Genomic DNA, 18,392 nt, shown 5'->3' with positions numbered 1-18,392 from the left:
CTCTCAAAATGCAACAGCTCATATTTGTCCAAATTAAACTTTATCTGCTACTTCTCTGCCAGTATCTGTAAGTGGTCTACATCTAACTGTATACTTTGATCATCCTTTGCACTGTCCACAGCTCCACCATATCTTGGTGTCATTTGCAAATATACTAATTCACCCAAATACAAATACATTTTCATCCAACTCTTTATTTACTTATATATCTAACAAACAACAGAGGTCCCAGCATTGATCATTGTGGAACACCGCTGGTCACGGATCTCCAGCCAGAATAATAGCCTTCCATCTCTACTCCCTGTCTTCTACGGGCAAGCCATTTCTGAATCTATACTTGTAATTGACTCTGAATCCCATGCATCATTATCTTCTGAATCAGCCCACCTTCAGAAATCTTATCAAATGCCTTTCCAAGTCCATTTTGATGCTGTCCACTGCCTGACCCTCCTCAAACTTCTTTGTCCGTTCCTCAAAAAAATTGAACCAAATTTTTTAAGTGCCACCTGCCATGCAGACTGTCCCTGTGCAGGTCATGTCTTTTGAAATATGTATAAACCCATTCCTTCAGTATCTTCTCCAATGAGGCTCATTGGGCTATAATTACCTGGATTACCCATTTCCTTTCTTGAACAAAGCCATAACATTTGCTGCTCACCAGTCATCTGAGACCTCACCTAACTAGTATGCACAACAGTGTTTTAATTCTAATTTTCTCTCTACTCTCATGAGAAACATAGTTGATATTGTTAAACATGTGAAATAGGAGAAGGGGTAGGTCATCTGGGCCTTGTGCTTGATCCATATTTAACCGTTAGTCTCAGCTTCAGCTTTCCTGCTTGCTCTCCATAACCTTTGTCAGTTTACAGGATTATACTCTTATCTATCACATCTATTCAGCGATTTAGCCTCTGCACATCCCTGATGTTGAGATATTCACAGATTCATAACCCTTTGAGGGTCAAAAGGAATAGCCTTCTAAGCTCTATGTTGAGTGAGAAATTTCTTGTTTGAAACATTAATCTCAGTTCTGGATTTCTGTGCAAGGGAAAAACATCCTTTTGCCACTACAGTGCCAAACTGCCTTAGAATGTTGTATGTTTCCATGAGTTCATCCCTTACTTTTGTGAACTCCTGTGAATCCAGACCCAAACTTCTCAAATTTCCTTCATAAGACAACCTTTCCAACTTTGAAAATATCTATTAACCACAATCATTGGACTTCTTTACATAAGGATACCAAAATTCAGTGCAGTAACCCAGATGTGACCAAATGATCCACCTTTGCTTGCATTTCCATTCTCATTACCATAAAGATCAACAGTGCATTTATTTTCTGTTACTTGTGCTTACATTCTGCTTCTTATGTAAATTGACACCTATATTCTTCTGTACCTTTAAGTCTCTGTAGTCACTTTCCACTTATTATAGTCTTGTTCCCATATTATAGTTAAAGTTCAAGATAAATTTATTTAAGCGTGTATATGTCACCATATACTACCCTGATATTCATATTAGAAACATAGAAAATAGGTGCAGGAGTAGGCCATTCGGCCCTTCGAGCCTGCACCGCCATTTATTATGATCATGGCTGATCATCCAACTCAGAACCCAGCCTTCCCTCCATACCCCCTGACCCCTGTAGCCACAAGGGCCATATCTAACTTCCTTTTAAACATAGCTAATGAACTGGCCTCAACAGTTTGCTGTGGCAGAGAATTCCACAGATTCACCACTCTCTGTGTGAAGAAGTTTTTCCTAACCTCGGTCCTAAAAGGCTTCCCCTCTATCCTCAAACTGTGACCCCTCGTTCTAGACCTCCCCAACATCGGGAACAATCTTCCTGCATCTAGCCTGTCCAATCCCTTTAGGATCTTATACGTTTCAATCAGATCCCCCCTCAATCTTCTAAATTCCAACGAGTACAAGCCCAGTTCATCCAGTCTTTCTTCATATGAAAGACCTGCCATCCCAGGAATCAATCTGGTGAACCTTCTTTGTACTCCCTCTATGGCAAAGATGTCTTTCCTCAGATTAGGGGACCAAAACTGCACACAATACTCCAGGTGTGGTCTCACCAAGGCCTTGTACAACTGCAGTAGTACCTCCCTGCTCCTGTACTCGAATCCTCTCGCTATAAATGCCAGCATACCGTTCGCCTTTTTCACCGCCTGCTGTACCTGCATGCCCACTTTCAATGACTGGTGTATAATGACACCCAGGTCTCGTTGCACCTCCCCTTTTCCTAATCGGCCACCATTCAGATAATAATCTGTTTTCCTATTTTTGCCACCAAAGTGGATAACTTCACATTTATCCACATTAAATTGCATCTGCCATGAGTTTGCCCACTCACCCAACCTATCCAAGTCACCCTGCATCCTCTTAGCATCCTCCTCACTGCTAACACTGCCACCCAGCTTCGTGTCATCCGCAAACTTGGAGATGCTGCATTTAATTCCCTCATCCAAGTCATTAATATATATTGTAAACAACTGGGGTCCCAGCACTGAGCCTTGCGGTACCCCACTAGTCACCGCCTGCCATTCTGAAAAGGTCCCGTTTATTCCCACTCTTTGCTTCCTGTCTGCTAACCAATTCTCCACCCACACCAATACCTTACCCCCAATACCGTGTGCTTTAAGTTTGCACACTAATCTCCTATGTGGGACCTTGTCAAAAGCCTTTTGAAAATCCAAATATACCACATCCACTGGTTCTCCCCTATCCACTCTACTAGTTACATCCTCAAAAAATTCTATGAGATTCGTCAGACATGATTTTCCTTTCACAAATCCATGCTGACTTTGTCCGATCATTTCACCGCTTTCCAAATGTGCTGTTATCACATCCTTGATAACTGACTCCAGCAGTTTCCCCACCACCGACGTTAGGCTAACCGGCCTATAATTCCCCGGTTTCTCTCTCCCTCCTTTTTTAAAAAGTGGGGTTACATTAGCCACCCTCCAATCCTCAGGAACTAGTCCAGAATCTAACGAGTTTTGAAAAATTATCACTAATGCATCCACTATCTCTTGGGCCACTTCCTTAAGCACTCTGGGATGCAGACCATCTGGCCCTGGGGATTTATCTGCCTTCAATCCCTTCAATTTACCTAACACCACTTCCCTACTAACATGTATTTCGCTCAGTTCCTCCATCTCACTGGACCCTCTGTCCCTTACTATTTCTGGAAGATTATTTATGTCCTCCTTAGTGAAGACAGAACCAAAGTAATTATTCAATTGGTCTGCCATGTCCTTGCTCCCCATAATCAATTCACCTGTTTCTGTTTGCAGGGGACCTACATTTGTCTTTATCAGTCTTTTCCTTTTTACATATCTATAAAAGCTTTTACAGTCCGTTTTTATGTTCTCTGCCAGTTTTCTCTCATAATCTTTCTTCCCCTTCCTAATTAAGCCCTTTGTCCTCCTCTGCTGAACTCTGAATTTCTCCCAGTCCTCAGGTGAGCCACTTTCTCTGGCTAATTTGTATGCTACTTCTTTGGAATTGATACTATCCCTAATTTCTCTTGTCAGCCACGGGTGCACTACCTTCCTTGATTTATTCTTTTGCCAAACTGGGATGAACAATTGTTGTAGTTCATCCATGCAACCCTTAAATGCCTGCCATTGCATATCCACCGTCAATCCTTGAAGTGTCATTTGCCAGTCTATCTTAGCTAATTCATGTCTCATACCTTCAAAGTTACCCCTCTTTAAGTTCAGAACCTTTGTTTCTGAATTAACTACGTCACTCTCCATGTTAATGAAGAATTCCACCATATTATGGTCACTCTTACCCAAGGGGCCTCTCACGACAAGATCGCTAATTAACCCTTCCTCATTGCTCATATTCTTGCAGAAATTCACAGTAGAACAAGGAAATACAACAAAGTCAATGAAAAACTGCACATGAACAAAGACTGTCAAGCAACCAATGAGTAAAAGAACACAAATTATGCAAATCAATAAAGAGCAAATAATAAATACATAAGCAAACAAACAAATACATAAATAATACTGAGAACATACGCTGTCGAGTGCTTGAAAGTGAGTCCTTAGGTTATGATCCTTAGTGCTCCTTGTAGATGTGCTCAATGGTGGGGAGGGATTTTCCTGTGATAAACTGGGCTGTATCCTCCACTTTTTGAAGGCATTTCTGATCTAGGCGTTGTTTTTTTTTTCATACCAGGCCATGATGCAACCATTCAGAATACTTTCCACTGTGCATCTATAGGTTTGGCAAAGTTTTAGATGACAAGCCCGATCTCCACAAACTTCGAAGAAAGTTGAGGAGCTACTGTGCCTTCTTTGAAATAGCACTTACGTGCTGGTTGTAGGATACATCCTCTGATATGATAACGCCCAGGAATTTAAAGTTGCTAACCCTCTCCATCTCCAATCTCCCAATGAGGACTGGCAACTTGACCAGTATTTGATCACTTGTTTAACGCGTCTATAACTTTGCAAAGTTTTTGTGTCCTTTTGAAACTTACAACAAATACAACAAAGAAACAAGTCCTTTGGCCCATCTAATTGATGCTTAACAATTTAAACTGGCTACTCCCATCAACGTGCAACTGGGCATAGGCCTCCATACCCCTACCATCCATGTACCTATCCAAACCTCCCTTGAACATTGAAATTGAGCTTGTACTCCACACTTGCAGTTCATTCCACACTCTCATGATCCTCTGCGTGAAGAGTTTCTCCCTCATGTTCCCCTCATGCAACCATCCACTACCACTTCATGGCTTCTCCCTAAAAGCCGATATCTAATCCAATTTATTACTTCATCTTGAATGTCGAGCTACTGAACCTTCTTGACCAACCTTCCATGTGGGACCTTTTGAATTTGATATACACAGTTTCTAAATGATGGTAAATGGATGAAGATCTAATGATCCCTGTGGCATACTATTAGTTATACGTTGCCAACCTGAAAATAACACATTTCTACATGATCTTAGTTTGCTGTTGCTTAGCCAGTCTTCCTTGCATCGTATATCTTTGATAAGAGACCCATGACCCATTGTGATTCATTCTTTGGTATAGGTTTCAATGAGATTCCAACTCATTCTTCTGAGCTCCATTGAGTGCAGGTCCAAAGCCATCAAATGCTCCTCATACTTAAACTTTTCTTTCCAGGAATCACTCTCGTGAACCTTCACTGGGCCCTCTCCAATGCCAACATATCTTTTCTTAGGTTAGGAGTTTGAAGAGATTTGATATGTCAAGAAAAACACTCAAAAACTTATATGGATGTATCATGGAGAGCACTCTGACAGGCTGCTTCACTGTCTGGTATGGGGAGGGGGAATGCTACGGCACAGGACCGAAGAAAGCTGCAGAGGGTCATAACTTTAGTCGGCTCTGTCTTGGGCACTAGCCTACAAAGTACCCAGGACATCTTCAAGGAGTAGAGTCTCAGAAAGGCAGCATCCATTATTAAGGACCCCACAGCACCCAGGACTTGCCCTTTTCTCACTTTCCTCAGGTAGGAGGTACAGAAGCCTGAAGGCACACACTCAATGATTCAGGAACAGCTTCTTCCCCTCTGCCATACAATTCCTAAATGGACATTGAACCCTTGGACACTACCTCACTTTTTTAATATATATTATTTTTTTCTTTTTGCATGATATTTAATCTATTCAATATACATTTCAAAGATACAGTTGATATCAGAGAAATGTATACAATATACATTCTGAAATTCTTTTTCTTCCCAAACATCCACAAAAACAGAGGAGTGCCCCAAAGAATGAAGGACAGTTAAATGTTAGAACCCCAAAATCCCCCCCAGCTCCCCTTCCTCCCATACATAGGCAGTAGCAAAGCAACGATCCCCCTCCCCACCAGCAACAAAAGCATCAGTGCCCCCCACCGAACACTCCAGAGTGCAGCAAAGCATCAAAAAGACACAGACTTGCAGTACCCCAAAAACTACTCGTTCACCAGTAATTCGACATAACATAGGCTTTCTCTCTCCCTAATAAGGGAAAAAGAAGTGTCCCCATTTCACAGCGAGAGATGAGTCTATTGCTTCACTTCTTCTGAGCTCTATGCCCAAAGAACTCGGATCTCTGGGCACACAGCTGGCAGCCAGCTTGCTACTTTCAATCTTCCATCTCCCACAAGACACCAAATTCCTGTGACAGCACTGATCTCGTGTTCACCCACCTCCAGGGACACGAAATCCTGGAACTCTGAAGGCACACTAGTTTTCTAGGCCGCATCCTTGGCATAACGAATAGCGGCCAGTCGTGGGACCCCGAGAGCGGGTCCCATTCCCCCAAAGAACCAAAGTCAGTGTGTAACTCCAGATCAGGATCTTCAAAAAAAAACCTGAAAGAGAAAAATAAAGATATTAAAGGTAGAAATAGAGCTGTTTCCGAAGATGCAAGCAAAGGAGTTGCTGTTAGGCACCATCATTCTCCTAAGCTCCTGGGACGGCAGGACTTTCATATGATGAAAGACTGGATCGACTAGGCTTATACTCACTGGAATTTAGAAGATTGAGGGGGAATCTTATTGAAACGTATCAAATCCTAAAGGGATTGGACAGGCTAGATGCAGGAAGATTGTTCCCGATGTTGGGGAAGTCCAGAACGAGGGGTCACAGTTTAAGGATAAAGGGGAAGCCTTTTAGGACCGAGATGAGGAAAAACTTCTTCACACAGAGAGTGCTGAATCTGTCGAATTCTCTGCCACAGGAAACAGTTGAGGCCAGTTCATTAGCTATATTTAAGAGGGAGTTAGATATGGCTCTTGTGGCTAAAGGGATCGGGGGTATGGAGGGAAGGCTGGTACAGGGTTCTGAGTTGGATGATCAGCCATGATCATACTGAATGGCAGTGCAGGCTCGAAGGGCGGAATGGCCTACTCCTGCACCTATTTTCTATGTTTTTATATCTTTATAATGTAATTTATTTATTTATTATTATTATTTTTTTTTTCTAACTGCTGCTGCCAAGTTAACAAATTTCATGACACTTGCTGGTGATAATAAACCTGATTCTGTTTCTGAAAAGTGCTCACGACACTTCAGGTAGCACCAGAGGATCTCTGGTAAGATGGCGACACGCACGAATGCAGTGGCCTCCTAGGGGCTAATCAAAAGTGCTTTTTTCTTTGTAAAATATGATTTTATCAATCTAAAGACAACTCTACTCCAAGAGCTTTATGTACTGCAGGGCCACTCCATTAGTGAGCTAGACTGGTGTCAGTGGTGGAGCCAAGCAAGAAGGGGCCAGCTGCTATGTTGTAGAATGAGCTGGCTGATGTGTTGAAGGGGCCGGCTGTGATTTGGAGAGAGAGCTGGCCGAGGTGTCGAAGGAGTACGTTGAGATGTCGGGAAAGGAGACAATGGGGATATTGGAGGAGTCTGTCGGGATTTGGAGGAGCGCACCAGGATGTCACAGGAGCTCGTTGGGATATGGGAGGAGCTCGCCGGTGTATCTGAGGAGCCAGTTTGGATACGGAGGAGCAGGCCTGGCTGCAGACCGTGATGCTGCCCACTTCTTAGAAGCATCAAAGTTGGTGCGGTATAACCTTGGGAGATTGTCACGGACATTTCACTTGCGATCACAAGACTCTGCTGGACAGTGATGATGTAAGTTGCCTCGAGCCTGTTATCCTTGTCTGGTGGAGGGACGGTCAACAGGGGAGCTTGTAGTCAGCTGCAGTGAGACTAGGCCTCAAGCCTCGGGCTTGCTTGCTGCTGTAAACCGGGAAGTGCTACAGCATGGTGTCCGATCTTGGCTATGGCCGGGCCTCTCTCATTGGTGCTGCCCTCTCATGTTCGAGTGGTGGAACCACAGGCTGGGTTGCGGGCAATGCACACTACCAGGAGACTGTACCATCGATTGCCGGACATTATTGCTCAGGGTCTTGAATTATATAGATTAAAAAAAAAATGTTTTTCTGAATGATTATGCTTCTTTGCTCACTTTTTTGAATTATGTAACCTACTTTGAAGTTTGCTTGCTATTTTGACCCCCGAGGAGCGCTGTCTCGTTCAGCTGTATCTTTGTGTGGTTTGAATGATAATTAAACATGATTTGATTTAAAGTACAGTCTGACCAACACCTTATAGAAAATAGTCTATGCCTTTTTTTCTTCTACCAAAGTGCATAACCAGACATTTCCCTACACTTTATTCCATTCCGTTCAGCCCATCTAGTCAGTCCATGCCGATCTGTTATTCTGCCCAATTACATCAACCCACATTTTAAAGATAGCACTCCTCACACCTCCTATTCAAGTATATATCCAAATTTCTCTTAAATCACCATCCACCGCTTCTGCTGGCAGCTTATTCCACATTTGCACCACAGATTTTTCCTTAAATATTTCACCTTTCACCCATAACCTATGACATCTAGTTCTGGTTCACACAATGAGAAAAGCCTGTCTGCATTAACCCTAACTCAGTATTTCCCAACCTTTTTTAGCCCAACACCACCTCCCAAAGCATCTTCTACTTGCCAACACCCCTGTAAGGCACAATATACTTTTTGACACCCCCATAGTGTAAAAACATTTCTATCATCTGCTAACATGAGAAAAGTGATTCTGCTTTAATTTTTTATTTGTTTTTAAACCTAGCTTACACAGTACCCATGCGCTGTACAGCAGCTTCAATATCAATGTGATCCTTGAGCTTGATGGTTCTTAGCAAGAGTTGAAATATCTGGTTCAATTTGTGACAGCAAAAGCCTTAAGTTCCCACATGTAACAATGTCCAAGCGGTTACTGTTTTTAGTGAGTGTGTGGTTTACTGTACTGAAGACTCTTTTAACAAGGTAGGAAGATCGAAATGCAATGAAGAGCAGTTTGGCTCTTCTCCCAAGACCTGGAAACTTCATATGACAGTGTAGACACATACCAGAAAAGCCAGCATTTTTCAAAAGCATTTTTGCTTCTTCATTATTCGATAATTTCTCCTTGCAAACTCTCTTCTTTTTCCACTTTGCAAAAAATGGGTTAATTACCCAGACTGGACTTTCAAGATGATTCAAATCTTTGAATTGATTCTGAAAATCCTGCTTCAGTGACTGCAGATGTAAACAGTACTCTTGCAAATCACTGTCTGTGAAAGAGTGTGCTATACTTTCCATGCAGGGCAACTATGAGAACATTCTTCTCCCTAAGTTTCCAATTTTCCAATAAAAGTGGACACTACACTTTTCCCTGGATTAAATTGAAATTCTCACCCTGCTGTTTCATATTTAGAATGTTCATTTTATCATTCAGATCAGCCAGGTATGTCACGTCTCCATGTAAAAGTTCAATCTTGTTTCCCAATCTCCTGTTGACCTTGTGCAAAAATTCAACTAGTTTCAAAAAGATCAAAGAAATGTTTTAAACAGCAGCCTTTTGACAGCTAACATACTTCAGTATGAAGAAGCAAACATTCAAACTCTTCATCATTATCTTGCAATAACTGGTGAAGTATTCTGCTATTTAATGGACGAGCCTTAATTTTGTTGACAGCAGATATTACAAGAGACATGCTTGAAAAAAGTCACTGGCTGAGGTTTTTGGCTGAGAGATGTTGAGATGAATTATGTAATGGACTGCAAACAGACTTGGAATTTCTTATTTCATAAACACCACTAAACCAGTATGATGACCTGTCATATATGGTGCTCCATCTGTTGCATAAGAAACCATGATCCTAACCGGAATACTTTTACCCTCAATATACACTTTGACCTTGTTATAGATTGATTCTCCATTGATATTTGTTTTTAACTTTTTGCAGAAGAGAATCTCTTCATAAACTTCTCCATTTTTGATAAACCATACATATGCCATGAGCAATGCCTCATTGTCTTGCACAATTGATTCATCTAGTTGTATCCCAAATTATTTTTTTTGCAGTTCTGTGCATTGTTGATACTCACCGTCTTCACTCAATTTGTCAATAAGCCAAGCTACATGACTCAGAGGAATTTATTTTAAAATACTGGTATCCATTTTGTGAACAGTGGTGAGCACTTCTGATAAAGCAGGCATTATTAATCTTTCACCAATTGTATGAGATTTTCCATACTTTACTATCATTTCTGAAATGTTATAAGAAGCAATGAAACCACTATCAAGGTCATTTTTAGCTTTCTTACCAAATGATTCATGTGCAATACTTCTCAAATGCTTCTTTCATCTTCTGGAACTGAATAATACCATAAGTAGCCTTTTCAGGGTGTCTTTTACGAAGTGTTCCCACAATCTTGATGGTTTCAATGCTTCACTAGACAGTACAGTATTACAAATAAAACACATGGGACATTGCTGATCTGACAGGAAGAGAATAAAACCATACTCCTGGTATGTAACTTTGTATTGATACACTTTCTGTAGTTTCTGTTTCTTAACAGGATTAGAATTCAAGGATTCACCACTTTCAGACTCATAGAGATTGTGTGGTACATATTTATCCATCATTATCAGGGCTAAATTAAAGTAAAAAATTAACACAGACTGGAAATAACTATCATATCTTGATGACGTCAGCAAGTTGGCACTGTCAGTCAGATTCCTGCCTCAAGTTAGGATGCCACTTACTGCCCCCACCCCCATGACTTCTACTAATGCCCCTTCAGGACATGTATCTGCCCCCCACTGGGAATTATTGCCCTAACTATACTCCTCATAATTTTGCCTCCCTCTATCAAATATGTACTCATTCTCTTCTACTCTAACCCTAACCTGTTCAATCCTTTCCTATAACTCAGGTTCTTCAATCCTGGCAAAATTCTTCTAATTTCTTTTTCGTACTCTTTCATTCTTATTGATATCTTTCTTGTAGGCAGCTGATCAGAACTGTTCACAATACCCCAAATTTGGTCTCACAAATGTCTTATACATAGCATTCCAACTCCTGTACTCAGTAATGTGATTTATGTAGGGCAATGTGCCAAAAGCTCTCTGTATGACCTTTTTTCAGTCCTGGGTATGACTCTAAACTGCAAAAAGATTTGTTTGTTTGTTTTATTGACTACACAAAAGCATTTGATAAAGTGAAGCACAATAAGTTATTTGAAATATTACAGGAAACTCTAGATATAGATTCGAAAGACCTCCATCTAATTAGAAATCTGTACTGGGAACAAACTGCTGCTGTAAGAATAGAGGGAGAAGTGAGTCAGTTTACGAAAATCAAAGAGAGGCGTTAGACAAGGTTGTGTTTTCTCCCCTGATTTGTTAAATGTGGACAGTGAAACAATATTACAAAAAATAAGAGACATCTTGGGAATCAAAGTTTGCAGTGAAAACATCAATAATTTCAGATATGCGGATAGAACATAGAACATAGAACATAGAATAGTACAGCACAATACAGGCCCTTCGGCCCACAATGTTGTGCCGACCCTCAAACCCTGCCTCCCATTTAAGCCCCCATCTTAAATTCCTCCATATACCTGTCTAGTAGTCTCTTAAACTTCACTAGTGTATCAGCCTCCATCATTGATTCAGGCAGTGCATTCCACGCACCAACCACTCTGAGTAAAAAAACCTTCCTCTAATATCCCCCTTCAACTTCCCACCCCTTACCTTAAAGCCACGCCCTCTTGTATTAAGCAGTGGTGCCCTGGGGAAGAGGCGCTGGCTATCCTATCTATTCCTCTTATTACCTTGTACACCTCTATCATGTCTCCTCTCATCCTCCTTCTCTCCAAAGAGTAAAGCCCCAGCTCCCTTAATCTCTGATCATAATGCATACTCTCTAAACCAGGCAGCATCCTGGTAAATCTCTTCTGTACCCTTTCCAATGCTTCCACATCCGTCCTATAGTGAGGTGACCAGAACTGGACACAGTACTCAGAGTGTGGCCTAACCAGAGTTTTATAGAGCTGCATCATTACATCGCGACTCTTAAACTCTATCCCTCGATTTATGAAAGCTAACACCCCATAATCTTTCTTAACTACCCTATCCACCTGTGAGGCAAATTTCAGGGATCTGTGGACATGTACTCCAAGATCCCTCTGCTCCTCCACACTACCAAGTATCCTGCCATTTGCTTTGTACTCTGTCTTGGAGTTTGTCCCTCCAAAGTGTACCACCTCACACTTCTCCGGGTTGAACTCCATCTGCCACTTCTCAGCCCACTTCTGCTTCCTATCAATGTCTCTCTGCAATCTTTGACAATCCTCTACACTATCTACAACACCACCAAACTTTGTGTCGTCTGCAAACTTGCCAACCCACCCTTCTACCCCCACATCCAGGTCGTTAATAAAAATCACGAAAAGTAGAGGTCCCAGAACAGATCCTTGTGGGACACCAGTAGTCACGATCCTCCAATCTGAATGTACTCCCTCTGCCTTCTGCAGGCAAGCCAATTCTGAATCCACCTGGCCAAACTTCCCTGGATCCCATGCCTTCTAACTTTCTGAATAAGCCTACCATGTGGAACCTTGTCAAATGCCTTACTAAAATCCATATAGATCACATCCACTGCACTACCCTCATCTATATGCCTGGTAACCACCTCAAAGAACTCTATCAGGCTTGTTAGAAACGATATGCCCTTCACAAAGCCATGCTGACTGTCCCTGATCAGACCATGATTCTCTAAATGCCTATAGAACCTATCTCTAAGAATCTTTTCCAACAGCTTTCCCACCACAGACGTAAGGCTCACTGGTCTATAATTATCCGGACTATTCCTACTACCTTTTTTGAACAAGGGGACAACATTCGCCTCCCTCCAATCCTCCGGTATCATTCCCGTGGACAACGAGGACATAAAGATCCTAGCCAGAGGCTCAGCAATCTCTTCTCTCGCCTCGTGGAGCAGCCTGGGGAATATTCCGTCAGGACCCGGGGACTTATCTGTCCTAATGTATTTTAACAACTCCAACACCTCCACTCCCTTAATATCAACATGCTCTAGAACATCAACCTCACTCATATTGTCCTCACCATCATCAAGTTCCCTCTCATTGGTGAATACCGAGGAGAAGTATTCATTGAGGACCTCGCTCACTTCCACAGCCTCCAGGCACATCTTCCCACCTTTATCTCTAATCGGTCCTACCTTCACTCCTGTCATCCTTTTTTTCTTCACATAATTGAAGAATGCCTTGGGGTTTTCCTTTACCCTACTCGCCAAGGCCTTCTCATACCCGCTTCTTGCTCTTCTCAGCCCCTTCTTAAGCTCCTTTCTTGCTTCCCTAGATTCCTCAATAGACCCATCTGATCCTTGCTTCCTAAACCTCATGTATGCTGCCTTCTTCCACCTGACTAGATTTTCCACCTCACTTGTCACCCATGGTTCCTTCACCCTACCATTCTTTATTTTCCTCAACGGGACAAATTTATCCCTAACATCCCGCAGGAGATCTCTAAACATCGACCACATGTCCATAGTACATTTCCCTGCAAAAACATCATCCCAATTCACACCTGCAAGTTCGAGCCTTATAACCTCATAATTTGCCTTTCCCCAATTAAAAGTTTTCCTGTCTCTCTGATTCTGTCCTTTTCCATGATAATGCCAAAGGCCATGGACCGGTGGTCATTATCCCCCAGATGCTCACACACAGAGATCTGTGACCTGATCCAGTTCATTACCTAGTACTAGATCTAGTATGGCATTCCCTCTGGTCGGCCTGTCCACATACTGTGACAGGAATCCGTCCTGGACACACTTAACAAACTCTGCCCCATCTAAACCCTTGGAACTAATTAGGTGCCAATCAGTATTAGGGAAGTTAAAGTCACCCATGATAACAACCCTGTTATTTTTGCACCTTTCCAAAATCTGCCTCCCAATCTGCTCCTCTGTATCTCTGCTGCTACCAGGGGGCCTATAGAATACCCCCAATAGAGTAACTGCTCCCTTCCTGTTCCTGTCTTCCACTCATACTGACTCAAAAGAGGATCCTGCTGTATTACCCACCCTTTCTGTAGCTGTGATAGTATCCCTGACCAGTAATGCCACCCCTCCTCCCATTTTTCTGCCCTCTCTATCCCTTTTAAAGCACTGAAATCCAGGAATATGGAGAATTCATTCCTGCCCTGGTGCCAGCCAAGTCTCTGTAATGGCCACTACATTATAATTCCATGTATGTATCCAAGCTCTTAGTTCATTGCCTTTGTTCCTGATGCTTCTTGCATTGAGGTACACATATTTCAGCCCTTCTACCTTACTGCCTTTACACCGTTTATTCTGCTTCTTTTTCCTCAAAGCCTCTCTGTATGTTAGATCTGGCTTTACTCCATGCACTTGTTTCGCTGCTCTATCGCTCTGGGTCCTATCCCCCTCGCAAATTAGTTTAAACCCTCCCGAACCATGCCAGATGACACTGTGTTAATTGGAAGTACGGAGGAAGAACTACAAACTAGTTGTTGAAGAAAGTGCAAAAATGAGTCTGTCTATTAATTGCAAAAGGACAGAATGTATGGTGATATCCAAAAAGAAGGAGAATCCTATCTGCAGGCTGAAAATAAACAGGGAGGACATAAAACAAGTACAGAACTTTCGCTACTTAGGAAACTGGGTGACATTAGAAGGCAGGTGCGACGTAGGCATCAAAAGAAGAATAGGGTTGGCAAAAGACACCTTTACAAGAACGAAGAGTATACTGACCAATACTAAACTAGGCATTGCAACCCGCCTCAGAGTACTGAAATGTTACGTTTATCCAGTTATGTTATATGGATCAGCATGTTGGACAATATCTAATAATATGAGGAAACAAATTGAAGCAGCAGAGATGTGATTTTTGAGGAGGATGCAAAGAATATCATGGACGAAATGAATATCTAACAAGGATGTCATAAACAGAGCAAGCACAAAAAGAGAAATAATGTATGAAATCATGAAAAGGCAACGTAACTTCATTGGACATGCGATTAGGGAAGGAAGGTTAGAATTCACGGTAATTATGGAAAAGATTGAAGGGAAGAAAGCAAAAGGAAGGTAAAGATAAATGATGATGGAGCCAGCAGTCAGAGAACTGGAAATGAATACCAATGAATTGATCCACTTGACCTGAAACAGGACTGTGTGGGCCATGGCAGTGAAAGCTCAAACTGGGGGGCATGGCACCTGATGATGGTGATGATGATGATGACCTTTTTTACATGTGACATCACTTTCATGGAATTACGGATCTGTCTTACCAGATCCCTTTGTTCTAATGCACCCCTCAGTCCTACTCTCAGTATAAATCCTATCAAATTTTATTCTTCCAAAGTGTAAAACCTCACACTTGTCTGCATTAAGTTCCATCTGCTATTTTTCAGCCTTCCTTGCTGCCCACTACACCTGTCATCCACAAATTTTTCAATCCAGTTAACCACATTATCATCCAAATCATTAACATAGATGACAAACACCAATGGACCCAGCACCAATCCCTGTGGCACACCACTAATCACAGGCCTCAACTCAGAGAGGTGAACATCTATTACCACTCTCTGGCTTTTCTGACTAAACCAATGTTGAATCCAATTTACTGCTTCCTAACTGCCAAGCAACTGAACATTATGGACTAGCCTTCCATGCAGAACTTTGTCAAAGACCTTGATAAATTCAATTTACACAATGCCATTCCTTCAAAACTTTAAAAAATAGTAAAATTAATTAGACACAGCCTATCGTATACAACTCAACATTGACTATCACAGATCAATTCCCTGTCTATCCAAATACTAATATATCGTGCCTCATGGAGAGCCTTTGAATAATTTTGTCCACTTCTGATGTTTGGCTCACCAATGTATAATCTCCCCACTTATTCTTAGAGCCCTTCTTGAACAACGGAACAACACTAGCTATCCTCCAATCCTCCGGCACCTTACCCATGGTTAAGGATGTTTAAAATGCCTTTGCCAGGGCTGCTGCAATTTTTGCACTAGCTTCCAACCAGGTCCAAGAAGACACCTCTTGTCAGGTCCTGGTGCTTAGTCATCCTCATTTCCCTCAAGACAGCAGGCATCTGCTCTTCTGTAATTCGGATGTGGTCCATAATCTCACTGTTATTTTGCATCAGTTCAATAGTCTCCCTGTCTGATTCCCAAGCAAGAAATCTATTTAATCCACCCCACCATTCTTGGCTCTAAGCATAGATATACGAGAGGACCAATTTTGTCCCTTGCTCTCTTAATATATCTGGAGAAACCTTTGGGAAGCTCCTTCATCTTGTCTTCCAGAGCAACTTCATGCCTTCTTTCGGCCCTCCTCACTTTCTTCTTAAGATTCCTTTGAATTTCTTATGCACCTCAAGTTCCCCATTTGTTCCTTGCTTCATATACTTGTTACACATCTCCTTCTTAGTAACCATGGTCTCCATGCCCCTCAAAACCAAGGTTCCCGAAATCTTTTAGTATTACATTTTATTCTAATAGGAACATGCAAATCCCATATCCTTAACATTTCCCTTTTGCAGGCCTCTCACTTACCAATAATCCCTTTACCAGAAAACCTATCCAAATCCTCACCTCAAGGTACTTTCTGATGCCAACAAAATTGGCCTTTTTCTAATCCTGAATCTCAACCTAGGACCAGACGTATTCTACCCCATAATTATCTTGAACTCAATAGAATTATAATCATTAGATTCAAAGTGTTCCTCTACACACACGTCTATCACCTGCCCCGTCTCATTCACTAATAGAGGATCTAGTAGATGGTTGGCAGATAGGGAACTCCTTATATTGATTCAGGAAACTTTATTAAACAAACTCTATCCCAGCCACTACTTCTACATTATGGGAATCCCAGTCAATATGTAGATAGTTAAATTATCAACTACTATAACCTAGTTTTTCTTGCAACTGCCTGCGATCTCTCTACAAGTTTGCTCCTTAAATCCTGCTGACTATTGACTGGTCTATAATATAATCCTATTAAAACGGTCATCCATATCTTATTCCTCAGTTCTGCCCATATGGCTTCAGTAGTCTGTCCTGTATGAGCACTGCCATGACATTTGCCCTAATTAGTAATGCCATCCTCCCCCTTTTAACACCTCCCCCTCTGTCATGTCTAAAACATAGAACATAGAACATAGAATAGTACAGCACAGTACAGGCCCTTCGGCCCACAATGTTGTGCTGACCCTAAAAACCCTGCCTCCCATATAAGCCCCCACCTTAAATTCCTCTATGTACCTGTCTAGTAGTCTCTTAAATTTCACTAGTGTATCTGCCTCCACCACTGACTCAGGCAGTGCATTCCACGCACTAACCACTCTCTGAGTGAAAAACCTTCCTCTAATATCCCCCTTGAACTTCCCACCCCTTACCTTAAAGCCATGTCCTCTTATATTGAGCAGTGGTGCCCTGGGGAAGAGGCACTGGCTATCCACTCTATCTATTCCTCTTATTATCTTGTACATCCCTATGATGTCTCCTCTCATCCTCCTTCTCTCCAAAGAGTAAAGCCCTAGCTCCCTTAATCTCTGATCATAATGCATACTCTCTAAACCAGGCAGCATCCTGGTAAATCTCCTTTGTACCCTTTCCAATGCTTCCACATCCTTCCTATAGTGAGACGACCAGAACTGGACACAGTACTCCAAGTGTGGCCTAACCAGAGTTTTATAGAGCTGCATCATTACATCGCGACTCTTAAACTCTATCCCTCGATTTATGAAAGCTAACACCCCATAATCTTTCTTAACTACCCTATCCACCTGTGAGGCAACTTTCAGGGATCTGTGGACATGTACCCCCAGATCCCTCTGCTCCTCCACACTACCAAGTATCCTGCCATTTATTTTGTACTCTGCCTTGGAGTTTGTCCTTCCAAAGTGTACCACCTCACACTTCTCCGGGTTGAACCCCATCTGCCACCTCTCAGCCCACTTCTGCAACCTATCAATGTCACTCTGCAATCTTTGACAATCCTCTACACTATCTACAACACCACCAATCTTTGTGTCATTTTCAAACTTGCCAACCCACCCTTCTACCCCCACAACCAGGCTGTTAATAAAAATCACGAAAAGTTGAGGTCCCAGAACAGATCTTTGTGGGACACCAGTAGTCACAATCCTCCAATCTGAATGTACTCCCTCCACCACGACCCTCTGCCTTCTGCAGGCAAGCCAATTCTGAATCCACCTGGCCAAACTTCCCTGGATCCCATGCCTTCTGACTTTCTGAATAAGCCTACCACGTGGAACCTTGTCAAATGCCTTACTAAAATCCATATAGATCACATCCACTGCACTACCCTCATCTATATGCCTGGTCACCTCCTCCAAGAACTCTATCAGGCTTGTTAGACACGATCTGCTCTTCACAAAGCCATGCCTGACTGTTCCTGATCAGACCATGATTCTCTAAATGCCCAGAGATCCTATCGCTAAGAATCTTTTCCAACAGCTTTCCCACCGCAGTCGTAAGGCTCACTGGTCTATAATT

This window comes from Mobula hypostoma, chromosome 1 (assembly GCF_963921235.1).
Source record: "Mobula hypostoma chromosome 1, sMobHyp1.1, whole genome shotgun sequence".
Lineage (NCBI taxonomy): Eukaryota > Metazoa > Chordata > Chondrichthyes > Myliobatiformes > Myliobatidae > Mobula > Mobula hypostoma.
Note: the sequence above shows the minus strand (reverse complement) of the source record.